The following is a 14,766-nucleotide window of genomic DNA, read 5'->3' as shown; positions in this document are numbered from 1 at the left end:
CTTGCTAACCTCTTATTACTCCGTGGACTCTCAAGAAATCCTGCTCAGTAAAGCACCAGGGTAGTATTGATCATACGTGGTTTGACACTCGTTTATATGAAGCCTGTGTCAGGATCAGTGCAGAGCACACAGCCTCACTGGAGTCTGAAATATCACCTGTAGATGACAGTCCCATAGAGGCTCCTCCTATGTTCCTACCAGAGCAGTATCCAAAATGCACACTACCTCTAATGTGGACATATCCACCATAAATGAGAGAAGCAGGAGAGTCCAACACCACCTTGACTACCATACTGTCCTGATATGTGCGCAGCATTTGGAATCAAGAAGCAGATCAGTGAGCCATGTGCAAGTGGTTGCTATACACTCCACTGTGGAACTAGTAAGTGTGCTTCATGGTATGCATAAGGACATGCACCAAACACACAGTGACCTGGATTATCAAAGCAATGAAACAACAGTGCTAAATGAGGTCAAGTGCAGTGAATGTTGCTTCTATAACTGCACCCATGCCACATATTATGACTGCTATCCATGCTGCATCTACTGAGCATGGGGGTTCACAGCCATGAGAGTGCCATGCAAACTGGGAGCCATTATTGAATTCCCAAATGATGTGGATATTTTACAAAAGGGCCTTACAGAAACAGATGCTTGGTGCCAGAGCCATGGGCTCAAGCTCAATACCAAGAAATTTTTAGTTATCCCCTTTGGGAAAAAACATGTACCCGTGAATTACCACATAGGTGGCAGTACACTAAACACCGAAAATATGATAAAAGATTTAGGGACACAGGTGGACAGTGGTCTTACCTTCGATATCCACATCACCACAGCAGTCAGGAAATCCTTCTATGTGGCACACCTCATCACTAAGGGCTTTTCATCCATAAAAAAGGAGGTCATTGTCCCATTGTACTCATCCTTCATTAGACCCATTATAGAATACAACGCCCCATTTGGCATGTACTTCTCAAGACATCTGCAACAACTGGAAAGGCTGCAGAAATACCTCACTAAAAGAATCACAGGCCTAAAGCAGATGCCATATGCTGACCGTCTGAAAAAACTCCAGCTATATTCTGTCACATATCGTCTACTCAGAGGCGATCTCTGCTTAACATACAAGGCCATGTCAAACCCAAAGCTGTTGGACATGCTACACTTAAAGAAATCCCAATCCCTCAGAGCCACACGCTCCAGGGATCTAAACCTTGTTATCACAATGAACAAAACATGCTGGAGGGATAGGTTCCTCACCCAGAGACTCCCCAGACTCTGGAATAGACTGCCCATACATGTCAAGCAGAGCGCCTCTTTGGTCCTCTTCAAAATGAACCTTGATGTTGGATGGGAGATTCACTCCAGGATCACGTCAGTCACTCCGGGATCACGTCAGGGGTCCAAGAAAGTAAATATTATGGGAAGAAATATCTAGGGAATTGTTATGGCTAGGCTTGTATAGGCCCTAGGGCTGATAGCCTAGTACCAACCTATGAACCTATGAGAGAGTCTACAAATGAAGTGGATGTGCATGCAGTGTCCTATGTCAGATGACAAAGACCCTTGCACAAACACCATCAGTGTCACATGCTGACACAAAGCCTAGCATCCCTGGTCATTTATGAGAACATTCATCAGGCTCTTCTCATGTGATGCCTCTTCATGATGGCCCAGCAAGTTATGGTACTTCAGCCTCATCCCTGCCATGGGATGAATCCTCCCTTGACACAGCTGGCTTTCACACAGCACAATGGTTACTTAGTGGCACCCCACTGGAGACTGTGATCACTGACGGCCAATAATCACCCAGACTGCTAGGATTCTGGATTTACTTTGCAAGACCATAGTATGGATTTTAGTGCTCCAGTGAACTGCCACTGTGTCTCTCCTATTTGTCCAAGTGATGATGACTGTGTCTTGCCCAATCACCATCCCGTATAAGTTTGTTGATGTCTGATGCACAATGTGGCCACAGCATGCAGTGTCCTGTATAGCCCAAGTGTTACAGTATGTGTTATATATTATTCTGGGTTGTCTATGCTATGGCTAATAGTTGCAGACCAGAGTCTGACCCTTTGCCACTGCCCCAATGTATTATGTCCAATGCTGCCTCAAATGTGGATCTGTTTCTCCACTGTCTTCTCCTGTATCTCCTCCCTGTCGTGCTATCCTGTCATTGTCCTAGCATGGTGTTGTCTGGCTGCACCACATGTCTTCACAGAACCATTTTGTGTACCATAACACAATCTACAAATACCTTGCTGTATATATTATACCAGCCCACCAGAGGTGTCTAAACAGCATAAACTACACCTCAAAAGTCTAAAGACTCTTTCCACAATGTTTTTCTGTTTCAGCATGGGTTACATTGTGTGACATTTCTGCATTGCCTGTGAGATTGCAAAAGGGGTCATCATCTATGCTCAAGGGCATAGCCATCTTCACTAGCAAAACGTGGCATTATAAGTGTCCTGATCCTAGCATGTATTTTATCTGTATGCATAGATCATTCTCTCTGCCATGTGTGTGTGTACTTATCAACCAGGTAACCCTGTGGTAAGTCCCTCAGAGAAACAGTTGGTATAGGTCAAACGAGTGCCATGTATGTGAATCATGTTAACTGCCTAGGTGATGCAAGGACATGTTAATACTCCAGGCATTACAGACCACCTGGCAGTTCGGGGAGTGGCAGCCCTTCCTATTATTGTATTTCTGTCCCTCTGGACTAAGTAGGGCTTTAAAAGCAACATGGATACAATTTATGGTTCCCAAGACCTTAGGGAATAGTGCAGCCTCATATAATGCAAGAATAGTATTGGTTCTATCCTCTGGTGTCCTTGGAAACCAGATATGGTCCTCCACATGCTGTAGCATGATGTCAAGGAACTGGTTAAGTATTTGTAAGGCAGTGGCCTTGAATACACTCAATATGTCCCCATAGGTCACTGGAAGGTCCTCTGTACTTGGGATGGCCAGTGCTACACATACCTTTGCTGCCAAGGGAATTAGCATACCATACACACCCATCAATTTCGCTTATGGGAAACAAAGTTCACCTAGATCATGATGTGTATCCCTCTCAATTCTAAAGCAATTGACTATCTACGGATCTGTCAGATGTTGATCTGAGAATTCCTGCCTGTATCATCTTCACTGATACTTGCATCTGCAGTACATAAGACTGCCAAAAATGGTTCCAATAACAGCTACCAGTTTTTACTGTTGAGTTATTGCTGCTGCTATGCCTAACATGGCTTCTGTAATGCATTCTGTAAATCATGGCATTCAAACTGGATTAGTGCAGATATGTTGCACTGCCATTTAATTTGTCTTGAATGTCTCTATTATCTTAGCCTTCTGCATCTCTGTACTCCACATTGTTCACTTGCATGGAATTTCTCATTTACATGTCATATTGTGCTCATTTGTATGCAGCACATATCATGCAGTTTCATTTGCTGCACATTTGCACAAGTGGTGTTTTCAGATTGCTCTCAACCTCTGCATGGCGGATACCACAATATTTTGAACTGCACATTGCACAACCCTTTATGAATCCCAACGTCAGTGTTACACCTTTATGTAACAATTCAAAAAAATCTTTTTGAACTTGTTCATATTCACAAAAGTCTGAAATAGTATACGCATTTTCATCATTCAAAAGGTCCATGCACATTTTAACATATTGTGCAACACTAATTTTTACCTCTGTCAGACAGTTTTATAATCATGTTATCAATAACCTTAGCGTTTGCTATTCAACAGCATACAACCTCCAGCATGACAGTCTTTCTCTGCCTGTTATCCTGAAATCTTGAATGTAAAATGGACTTTGTGTATATATTGTAAATACTGTACACATTTTTGCTTTTACTGTTAACTCTTTGCAACCTTTCTCTGTACATAAGACCTTGTAGCTAGCATTTATTATAGCACATAAGGCACTGCAACAAGTATACAATTATTTTAAGACGCTGTAACAAGCATTTGATACTGTTCTAATGTATTGTATACTTCATGAATACTATCCTGTATAAAACTACTTTTAAACAAACTTAAACCTTGCTCTTCTTCAGCTGATGACCTTCCAAGCGAGTACCTAAAAATAGCAGCCAATAGCATTCCCTGTCCTGTCTCAATCCTTATAAATAGGTCAATCCGGGATTCCAACATTCCATCTCTCTGGAAAAAGTCACACATTATCCCTCTGCACAAAGGAGGAAATTCAACAGATATTAATAACTTCAGACCTACAGCAACCTTATCTACCCTCACCAAAATACTTGAAAAATGTATTCAAAAACAATTGCTAGACTATCTCATGCAGGAAGAACTCCCATCCCCTACACAACATGGATTCCATCCTATAGTACTAGCACTCCCCTTCTAGGATATATAGATACTGTTAATAAAGCTAGAGATAATGGCAAACTAGTCTCTTCCTTATTTTTAGACTTGTCTAAAGCCTTCAACACAGTTTGTCACAGCAAACTTCTACTTCAAATGTCCTCACTTGGTCTCGCTCAGCCCGCCCATCTGTGATTCAAAAGTTACCTGTTCAATAGGTATCAGTCAGTAAAACTGCACTCTACACTCTCTCCTTACCTCCCAGTCACCACAGGTGTACCACTAGACTCTATCCTCGGTTTCCTCCTCTTTAACATTTTCACCAACACTCTCTATACTTCCACACAACAGGCCACCCTAATACAATATTCAGATGATTCCACTCTCATTTACATATCTGGCAACGTGGTACACCTCCAAAAAAATACGAAGTTTTAACAGCCACTGAAACATGGCTTTGTGACTCACAACTCATGCTCAACACAAAAAAGACCAAACTACTACTTGGTTTTCATAAATACCTCTCTCATGAAAAAACACAATTTAAAGTTCTCTCTCTCGATAATATAATATAACCATTGAAGTCACTTCTCATGGGTGGCCACGGTGGTGCAGCGGTTAGCATTGCTGCTTCACAGTAAGAGGTTCTCTGGTTCGATCCTCAGCTGGGGTGCCTTCTGTGTGGAGTCTGCATGTCCTCCCTGTGGTCGCGTGGGTTTCCTCCAGGTGCTCCGGTTTCCTCCCACATCCCAAAGACATGCAGTAGGTGGATTGGACACTCTAAATTGGCCCTAGGCATGAGTGTGTGCATGTGCATGCCTTCTGTGGAAGGTTGGGCACCAGGCTGGCAACTCGACACTGTAAAACTCCACTGCCAATCATGAGTGGACAGGTGTTCCACTGTGGCGACCCCTAACCGGGAAAAGCTGAAAGAAGAAGATTGAAGTCACTTCTCATAGCAAACTATTACGAGTGATAGTGGATGATAATCTTACATTTGACCTGCATATAAAAAACTGCATAAGAAAAACTCATCAAAAACTAGGGATGCTTTACAAAGCCAAAAACATTCTCAACACTTGCCACTACATAGTCTCCTTCCCACTCTTCTTTATGGTGCTGCCATCCTTACTAACCTCCAGGCTTTAAAAAAATAAAACCTGAACAATGCTATAACAAAGTCACTAAACTTGAGGCACATACCCCTTTCTGAACCCACTAGTGTATAGTACTGAAAAGCCTTAATTGGTTAGAACTGTCACATCAACTAACATATGCACAACTTCCTACCACCTATAAAATTAGCCAGCATCCATCTGCCTGACCAGCACTAAAAAACATTCTACACAACTATATTCCCAGTCGGTCATTGTGATTCAGCGACCAAAAATGCCTGTCTGCCTACAAAACTACCAAATCTGGTGGGCATTGTCAGTACTTGTGTAAGGTTGCTATGCCTGGAACTTCTTACCTGTATCCCTCTCATCTTTCAAAACAACTCTGAAAGATATCCTGGCTAAAAATTGGCTCCGTTCTTGCTCAAAACTAAGATAAACTATATCCCTAAATGTGAACAAGTATCTTTTCACTCCTTATACCTCCTTACTCTCCCTTCTTCACTTACTTCCTTACTGCTATACAATTCTTTTCCCTGACTTTCTAAATATACCACAAGCCTGCTTTTCCCTCATGTCATATTGCAATTCCTTGTACACTTATACACATCTATTCCCCACAGTGAAGGGATCGAATGGGTTAGCTACATGATGAGGAACAAAGGGGCACCAGCTGATGAAATTTCTTTAGTGGAAGAACTGCTTGACATTATATTAATCAATAATTATATTACATTTGACAGGGAGTATTTCATGCAAAAGGTAGGTGTGGCCATGGGCTCCCCTTGTGGGGCCAATTTTTCAAACCTATTGTTGGCATACTGGGAACAGGAGTATATCAATAAGAACATACAAATTATTGAAAAGATATACTTCTATACAAGATTTTTGGACTACATTTTTATGATCATTAAAGGTGATGGTACTATGGCGAAAGATCTGGTAGACTATTTTAATCAAACTACCGACTTTCTGCAATTTACATCTAACGTCAATGAGGAGATGATAACTTAGACACTGAGATTAGGAAGTATAGAAGTAGAAGAAGTTATGTAGCAAAAATGTTCAGAAAAGAAATGTATTGAAATGCATTCCTGCACTTTTCAAGCTGCCATCCCTTTCATCAGAAACATTCAGTGGTGAAAGGGCAGTTAGTCAGAGCAGCTAGAATGGTGACTATGGAGGATAATTTCTTACAGGAATGTGAAAATTTCAAGAACATGTTTTTGAGACGTGACTACCCAGACATCTTAATTGTGGATTTGACTAGGGAAGTCCATAGTAAAAAAGAGACAGGGATATACAAACCTATTTTAAAACAGAGACATAAAACTAAAGCAAACACAAGGATGATAAATTCCAACTGATGTATAATTTTATCACAACTTTCAAGTTGAATGCTTTGGAGTTTAGGAATATCATTTATAAAAACTGGAACCTTCTTAGAAGACAAACACCACTACCAAGTAAGTTTAACAATCCCCCCAAGTAATCTTTGAGAGGGGTAGGAACCTAAAAAGCTTACTTGAGAATAAGGGAAGTCATCTAGTTAAACACCCAGGAATGTTTACATGTGGTATGTGTAATTAATGCAGTTATATAGTTACTGAACAATCATATACAATTAGTGACAAAAAATACTGCATAAATAAAAAGCTTACATTCAACTCAAAGACGGTAGTGTACGTTGCCCAATGCCAACTGTGCCCATCATATTATGTGGACCGTAATAGAATATACGAACAGTCGAACACATCTATAGTATAAGAAGGGGTAAACCTGAGAATGCATTGACAAAACACATACTTGAACTTCCTGAACATAGGTTTAAATTTAGAGCTATAGACCAAATAACTATAGATGAAAGAGGGGGGACCCAATTCCCTTATGTTGGAAAGACTCGAGTTATTATGGCAGCTGATATTCAGTGCTGACCAATACCCAGGGCTCAATGAAACAAGTTCTGTTTTATGTGTCTTGAAGTTAAAAAGTTTAATGAGACAGAGTAGTGTACTTAGAATTCTCGGTATGGAGGATATGGATGTTTATTTTTAATAATATATAAAATTGGTTATTATGCAGAGAACGAAACAAGAAGTTATGTACTCACCATAATGTTCGATGTATGTAGTCCATCTCGCCTCACATTCTTACCCATGGGTTCGGAGTCGAATATCGGCTCCGACTCGGCCAACTTTTCTAGCTCAAAGTCTTTCATTGGCTGGGCTAAGCAGGTATCCCATGGTGCACTGCTTCACATCCCCAGATCTAGTTTGCTGCATTAGTCATTCATACCTCATGCATACACAACATCCAGATAAATAGAATAAGCTTAAGTAAAGGGAACTCTGTAAAAAACAACCTAACCTCCAGATCCTCCAGGAAGGGGGAAAGGTGGGAGGGTAAGTAAAAATGTGAGGTGAGATGGACTACATACATCGAACGTTATGGTGAGTACATAACTTCTTGATGTTATGTAGTCCTATCTCGTCTACATTCTTACCCGTGGGACAGCGTCCCTAGCACCTACATCCTGGGTGGCTCATATGAAGATACTCCTGAGTACTGTGGAGCCAAAGGATGACCTGCTCCTGGAAACCACGTCGAATTTGTAATGAGAAACAAATGTGTTTGGGGAAGCCCAAGTAGCTGCAGCACATATATCATCCATCAACAATCTGGCTTGATAAGCTGTGGATGTAGAAACAACCCAAGCAGAATGAGCCTTGACCGGAAATGGCAGATCTTTTCCTCATGCGTGGTAGATGAAAGAGATGCAATTAGATATCCATCTGGAAATGGTGAGTTTGGAGACCAGGGATCCAATTTTGTTTATCGAAAAGGAGACAAATAATTGCTCAGACTTCCGGATATCTTTTATTCGGTGCAGATAGAAACGTAACTGTCTGTGTACATCCAGTTGATGAAATGTAAATTCTGCCTTGTTTGAAAAATGAGGAAAGAATACAGACAACTCAATGGATTGATTAAGATTAGACACAGAAGCCACTTTAGGAAGGAAAGAAGGGTTCGGTCTAAGAGAAACTCTGTCCTTATGAAAGATTAAGTAAGGAGGTTTGATGGAAAGGGCTTGAATTTCTGAAACTCGCCTTGCTGAAGTGATTGCTATTAAGAAGGCTGTTTTCCAGGTCAAGAATTTCAATTCACAGGTAGCTGCAGGCTCGAAAAGTGGTGAAGTGAGGGCTTATAGAAAAAAATTGAGATCCCAGGGCATGACAGGTTCGGAGACCGGGGGACGGAGTAACAGAGTACCCTTCAGTAAAGCCTTGCAGAGTCTATGAGCCATGAGACTAGGCTCATTAGCCACATGAAAATTAGAGATTGCTGCCAATTGAACTTTGATGGTAGCTGATGCGGAACCCTGATGGAAAAGCATAGACAAAAACTCCAAGACTGAGGCAACTGGAGCTGTGTAAGGATCAATTCCTTGGGTATGTGCCCAAATAGAAAACCTCTTCCATCTGCTAGAGTAAATCCACCAAGTAGATGGTTTATGAGAAGAGGATAAGATGTGAACCACTGCTGGTGAAAAATGATGAAGTCTAACTAACGATGGAAGTGGAGCAGCTAGGCTGTCAACTGGAGGGTTATCAGAGAGGGGTGGAACTGTCCCAACATGTGTGTCAGTAAATCTGGTTGAGGGTCCAGAATCCAATGAGTGTCCACAATGTATGGATGAAGAAAGGAGAACCAGACTTGACGAGGCCAGTGTGGAGCAATCAGAATCATTCTGCTTCCCAAGGATTGCGCTTTCTGAATCACCTCTGATAGTAAGGGAAATGGAGGGAAAGCATAAAGCAGACCGGAGGGCCAATCGTGAACTAGAGCATCCCTGGGTGACTCCCCCTGTGGGGGGATCAGCGTGAAGTAGCTGCTGCATTTGGCATTGAGGGGGCTGGCAAAAAGGTCGCAGCAAGGCTGACCCCATCTGCTGAAGATTTGTTCTGCAACTAGACGATTCAGGGACCACTCGTAAGGCATAAGAAAGGCTCTGCTTAGCCTGTCCGCAATAATGTTGGACTTCCCCGGAATGTACGTTGCACCAGAAACCTTTGGGAAGTTACTGCCCACTGCCACACTCACATGGCCTCTCTGCACAGGGGATAAGACCTGGTTCCCCCTTGCTTGTTTAGATACCACACTACTGACATGTTTTCCGAGTGTATTGTAATCATCCCTAGAGGTAGAAAGCTCTGAAGTGCCTGCAACGCAAGTAGCACTACTCTCATCTCTAGGACGTTGATGTGCAGATGTATCTCGTGATCTTGCAACGTGCCTTGGACTGTCCTGCCAAGATAATGCCCCCCACCCCACCCCATCTGGGAGGCGTCTGTGGTCACTGTGGTGGCAAATGGGATGGGTGGAACGAAGGGCCTTTCCCCGTCCAAATTGTTGGTGCAAAGCCACCAACTGAGATCTTGTTTGCACCTGTCCATGAGCAAAATGGGGTGGGACAGAGGAAATTTTTGGAGAGACCATTGAACAAAGTGAAGCCATTGAAGAAGTCTCATGTGCAATCTCGCTAGAGGGACTAACATAATCATTGCTGCCATGGTCCCCAGGAGTTGAAGAATCTATCTTGCCTTTACTTTCCTCAGGGGCATCAGGATGTGTATCTGCTGTTGTAAGACTCTGATCCTCTCCTGCAGTAAAAACGCTCGCATTTGAAGGGTGTCTAATTCTGTGCCTATAAAGGTGACACGCTGCGAGGGCAACAAAGCAGATTTTTCCCAATTTAGTGTTATGCCCAACTGTTGACACAAGGTGATGTTAGCATCCCTGGTTTGGACCAGTTGATGCCTGGTGGGGGTGGTAAGGAGCCAGTCATCCAGATTCGGAAACACATGGAATCCCTGACGTCTCAAGTGAGCAGTCACCACCGCCATACATTTGGTGAACACCCTGGGGGTTGTGGTGAGACCAAAGGGCAGGGCTCGAAACTGGAAATGACAGGCTCCCAGCCGGAAGCGTAGATGACTCCTGGATGCCCTGTCCATTTTGATATGGTAGTAAGCATCCTTCAGGTCGATGGAGCACATCCATATCTCCTCTCCCAACAATGGGAGAATCGATTGTAGTATGACCATATGGAACTTGGACTTCTGTACATAGTTGTTCAGTTGACTGAGATCTAATATGGGTCTCAGGTCCCCTGTTCTTTTCGGCACCAAAAAGAATCTTGAGTAAGTCCCTAATCTGATTTGGTCTAAGGGGACACACTGGATGGCTCCTTTTTCTAGCAGCTTTGAAACCTCTGAGGCTGCTTGATCCCTTTGACTGGGTGGAACGTCTGAGATTCGTCTGATTGAAGGGGGGTCTGATGTGAACGGGATGAGATAACCTCCGGAAATTATTCGTAATACCCAACGGTCCTGGGTGATGCTTTCCCAGGCTTCCAGATATAATGAAAGTCGACCCCTGACTGGCTCCGGATAAGCACAGTCGGGCACTCCCTCAGGAACGAGAGTAGAGGGAGCCGCGAAAGGAATCGCGGTCTCCTAAATTGCGGGTGCCCCCTCTGCCCCTAGGGCTGCATCTCCCGGAATAACCTCCCCCTCCTCTGCCTCTGGAGGGGGACTCACCATGTGCGGCAGGAAAAAACCTCTGTGATTTCTTGAACCACATCTTCCCACCTCACTGGGCCTTGGGGTAAGGCCTAGAAGGAAGGGAAAACCGGACCCCTACGGCAGACAGGGTCTTTCCCTCTTGCTCGCACCTGGTGAGGGTGTCTTTCACTTTGGTCCCGAACAAGGAGGAACCATCGAAAGGGGCATCTGTGAAGGAAGACTTGAAGGCCTCCATGAAGTGACACAGGCGCAGCCAGGCTTGCCTTCTAAGGGTGACCCCTGAGCTTGCTTCCCTACTCGCTCCCTCGGCTGCATATGAAATGAGCCGCATGGAGGAGTTGACAATGGAATTGAGGGTAGACACCTGGGTGTTAACCATCTGAGCCACCGCCTCAGGGACGCTACCTGCAAGAGTATCTCCTAGCTCCTTGAGGAGATCTCTATGGAGCCGAGTGAAATGAGACAGATAGTTCAGCGACCGTAAAGTAAAGGTTGCTGATGAGAGGGTATGCTTCCCATACCGGTCCATAGTCCTAGACTCCTTGTTAGGAGGATGGACTGAGGAAGAGGTCTCTGCTACCTCCTTCTGAGTGACCGCCACCACCACCATGGCATCTACAAGGACTCCTTTGGACAGAAACTCCTTACCCTGGGGAGCAGAGAGAAACTTGTTGGGACAACTGGGTACAGGCTCCACAGAATCAGGGTTTTCCCACACCCTTCGACAGATCAAATCTAGAAGCTCGTCAAAGGGTGGGGATACCCAGGAGGCAGAAGGCTGAGCACCAAAGGCCTTAAGGAATACCGACTCCTCCTCGGAAGGGGATTTGGACGGCCAGTCACCTCTTTGCTTCAGTATCTCCAGGATATCGGAGAAGGAAACATCATCAGAGGATGACTTGGGGGACCCCTCCGATTCCTCAAGGTCAGTATCAGAAGTGAGGGACTCATCCTGGGAGTCTATGTGCTTCCTCTTGCACGTTTTCTTTCTAGGGGGCTCCTCAGGCATGAACTCTGAAGGGCCCTCAGAAAGTTGGGGACCACTCGTGGGGGTATCCCTAGGCCCCGGTGCTCTGCTGTCCATGGATAGGTGGTGATCAGAGGCTCTCACCAGAGTGGTGGGGGACAGAATGACTGATCCACCTGATGTAGCTGATGATCTGGCCAGCGCAGTCTGCATGGCCTCAAAGGCCGGCCCCCCCCCCTGAGTCCGTGGACCAGCCAGCCTCCGAGACCATGACAGGAGTCAGAATACCCCGAGCCGAGGCACTGAGAGGGAGACTCGGAACTGAAATATGTCCCCCTCGGGCCCGACCGAAGAATCCTGAGTCCTGAACCCCGAGGATGGAGCCGACGGGGTCGGAGCCGATGTCGGTACCGATGGAGCCGGAGGGGCCATCGGAACTGGCGTAGGAACACCACACAGCACAGAACACTTTGGCTCCAAAGACAGAGATGCGCTCGGAGGAGGAATGATCGAAGAAGGGGTCGGGACAGGCTCCGGAGCTGACTGGGCTGGAGCTGAAAAAATTTAGCCAAAACCAGCGACTGGAGGAGCCTCTGGACCACCCTATCAACAGCCATATCCGAAAGGGTCCGGGAGGATTTGGAATAGAGGGAGGGAGATTGAGATCTCCTCTCAAGAGAGACTGGTCTGAGACTGGGCGATCGGCTCTGAAGAGGTTCCAAAATAATTGGAGCCAACACCGGTTCCATCAACACAGAAACCTCCTGCGGCCCCGAGGACAGTGGAGCTGAGGAAGTCGATGCAATTTTTGAGACTTTCTCCAGAGACTCCGATGAAGCTGACGGAGCCGGAGATCTTTTCTTAGACTTGGATGACTTAGATTTACCACTGGGAGAAGAATCCAAATCCTCTTCGAAAGAGGGTTTCAACAGTCCCTTTAAGATCAGCTTATTCTTTCTCTCTTGGAGCATTCTGGGACTGAAAACATGACAAAAACTGCAGGACTCCTGCAGATGAATGGCTCCCAGGCAATAGACACAAACAGAATGTCCATCGGTGATGGACATTTTGTACCCACATTTAGAGCACTTTTTGAAACATGAAGGTTTGTGCTCTTTGGAATCCTTGGACATTCTTCACAACAAACACCACAACTTAACCAGAAAAACTGACAAGAAGTTCACAGACACCCAACAGCACAAAAAATGCGGGAACCAGATATACGAAAACAGTAGACACACACTGGGCACACACTGAGACCAACGATGTCAGAAACCTCTAACTTAAATGGTTAATGACCACCTAGGGGAGAAACCAAACCTCTAATTTAAACAGTTAGGCAAATGGAGGAAGAAAGGACTAGGTCCTCTAACTAAAACGGGCCTAGTCCGAGGGAGCAGTTAGCAGGATACTCACAAAAACCAACACACTAGCAACTTAAACAACACCAAGACAATAGCTATGAAAATAGCTTTTTGTTTATGACAAAACATTTTTCTCAATACAAGAATAAAAGGTACTTAGCCACAGCCAAAGCGAGACCATGTCCGAGCTACACGAGCGGCAAACGAGATCTGGGGATATGGAGCAGTGCACCATGGGATACCTGCTTAGCCCAGCCAATGAAAGACTTTGAGCTAGAAAAGTTGGACGAGTTGGAGCCGATATTCGGCTCTGAACCCAGGGGTAAGAAAGTAGGCGAGATAGGACTACATAACATCCTGTATTTTTAATTTGTGTAGACACAGAAGGGTTAATTTTTATAGGGGAGGGGAATAATTTACTGTTGGTACAATTTGGTCACCTGACACTTGTTTTAAGATTTTTAAACTGTTTAGAATGTGATGAATGTATTATCTGAAGAAGTTTTGTTATTAGAGGGAACGAAAAGCGCTTGATAAACACAGTAGGTTCAACTTGGTTTACTTTCCTTTGGTTGCTTTTTGTTTTTATATTGCAATTCCTATTTGTATTAGACTAATTTACCATTAATTTCTGTACAAACTATCCAAAAGTTCTCTAAATATTAAATTGTCATATACCTTGTATCCGTTCTTAACCAATGGTTTTATATTATGTTTAATTTGTTATTGTTTTATTTTTGAAGATTGTAAAATTATTGTTCTCAAAATGTTTTGTAATAATTTGGTGCTTTTCTCTCCCGCCCTCCTCTGAAAATGGGCTTCTACCCAGTCGTACTTTCCTGGTAATCAAATATCAATAAATAAATAAATACTCATATTGCTTACTTCTGCTTTTGTATTTTTGAATCTAGGCTGAAAAGGGTCTTTAGACCAGCCCACCTAACCAGTTACCAAACAGTAAAGAAATAAATAAATAAATAAATAAATAAATAAATAAAGCTTTTTATCCAACCCCTTTGAAGCCAGCTGTTCATTATTAGTAATATTATATTCAGTATTTGTTTTTGTTTAAAAAAAAATAATTATATATTAAAGTTAAGCTTTGCCCGTGTCATTAATAAAGTGTGAAATAAAATTGCTTTTGTAACTAAAATAGTCTACCCCGGGATTCATGAAGCTCGGCGCAAGGCCGGCGTAAGGCTTGCGCCGGCGGTGCATGGAATATCCGGCGCAGTAGCGCCATCTACATATTAATGAGAGTGCACCGTAACCACAGGCATGTGCGTAGTGTACGTGAGCGAGCCCAAGTAGGATGCGTCAGTAGGCGTGTTTAAGCAGGCAGGCGAAGAGCAACCTAACGTGCTGTCTGCCATAGCCCGCCC

Source organism: Protopterus annectens, chromosome 1.part0 (assembly GCF_019279795.1).
Source record: "Protopterus annectens isolate FY-2018-M chromosome 1.part0, PAN1.0, whole genome shotgun sequence".
In the NCBI taxonomy this organism is placed as follows: domain Eukaryota; kingdom Metazoa; phylum Chordata; order Ceratodontiformes; family Protopteridae; genus Protopterus; species Protopterus annectens.
Note: the sequence above shows the minus strand (reverse complement) of the source record.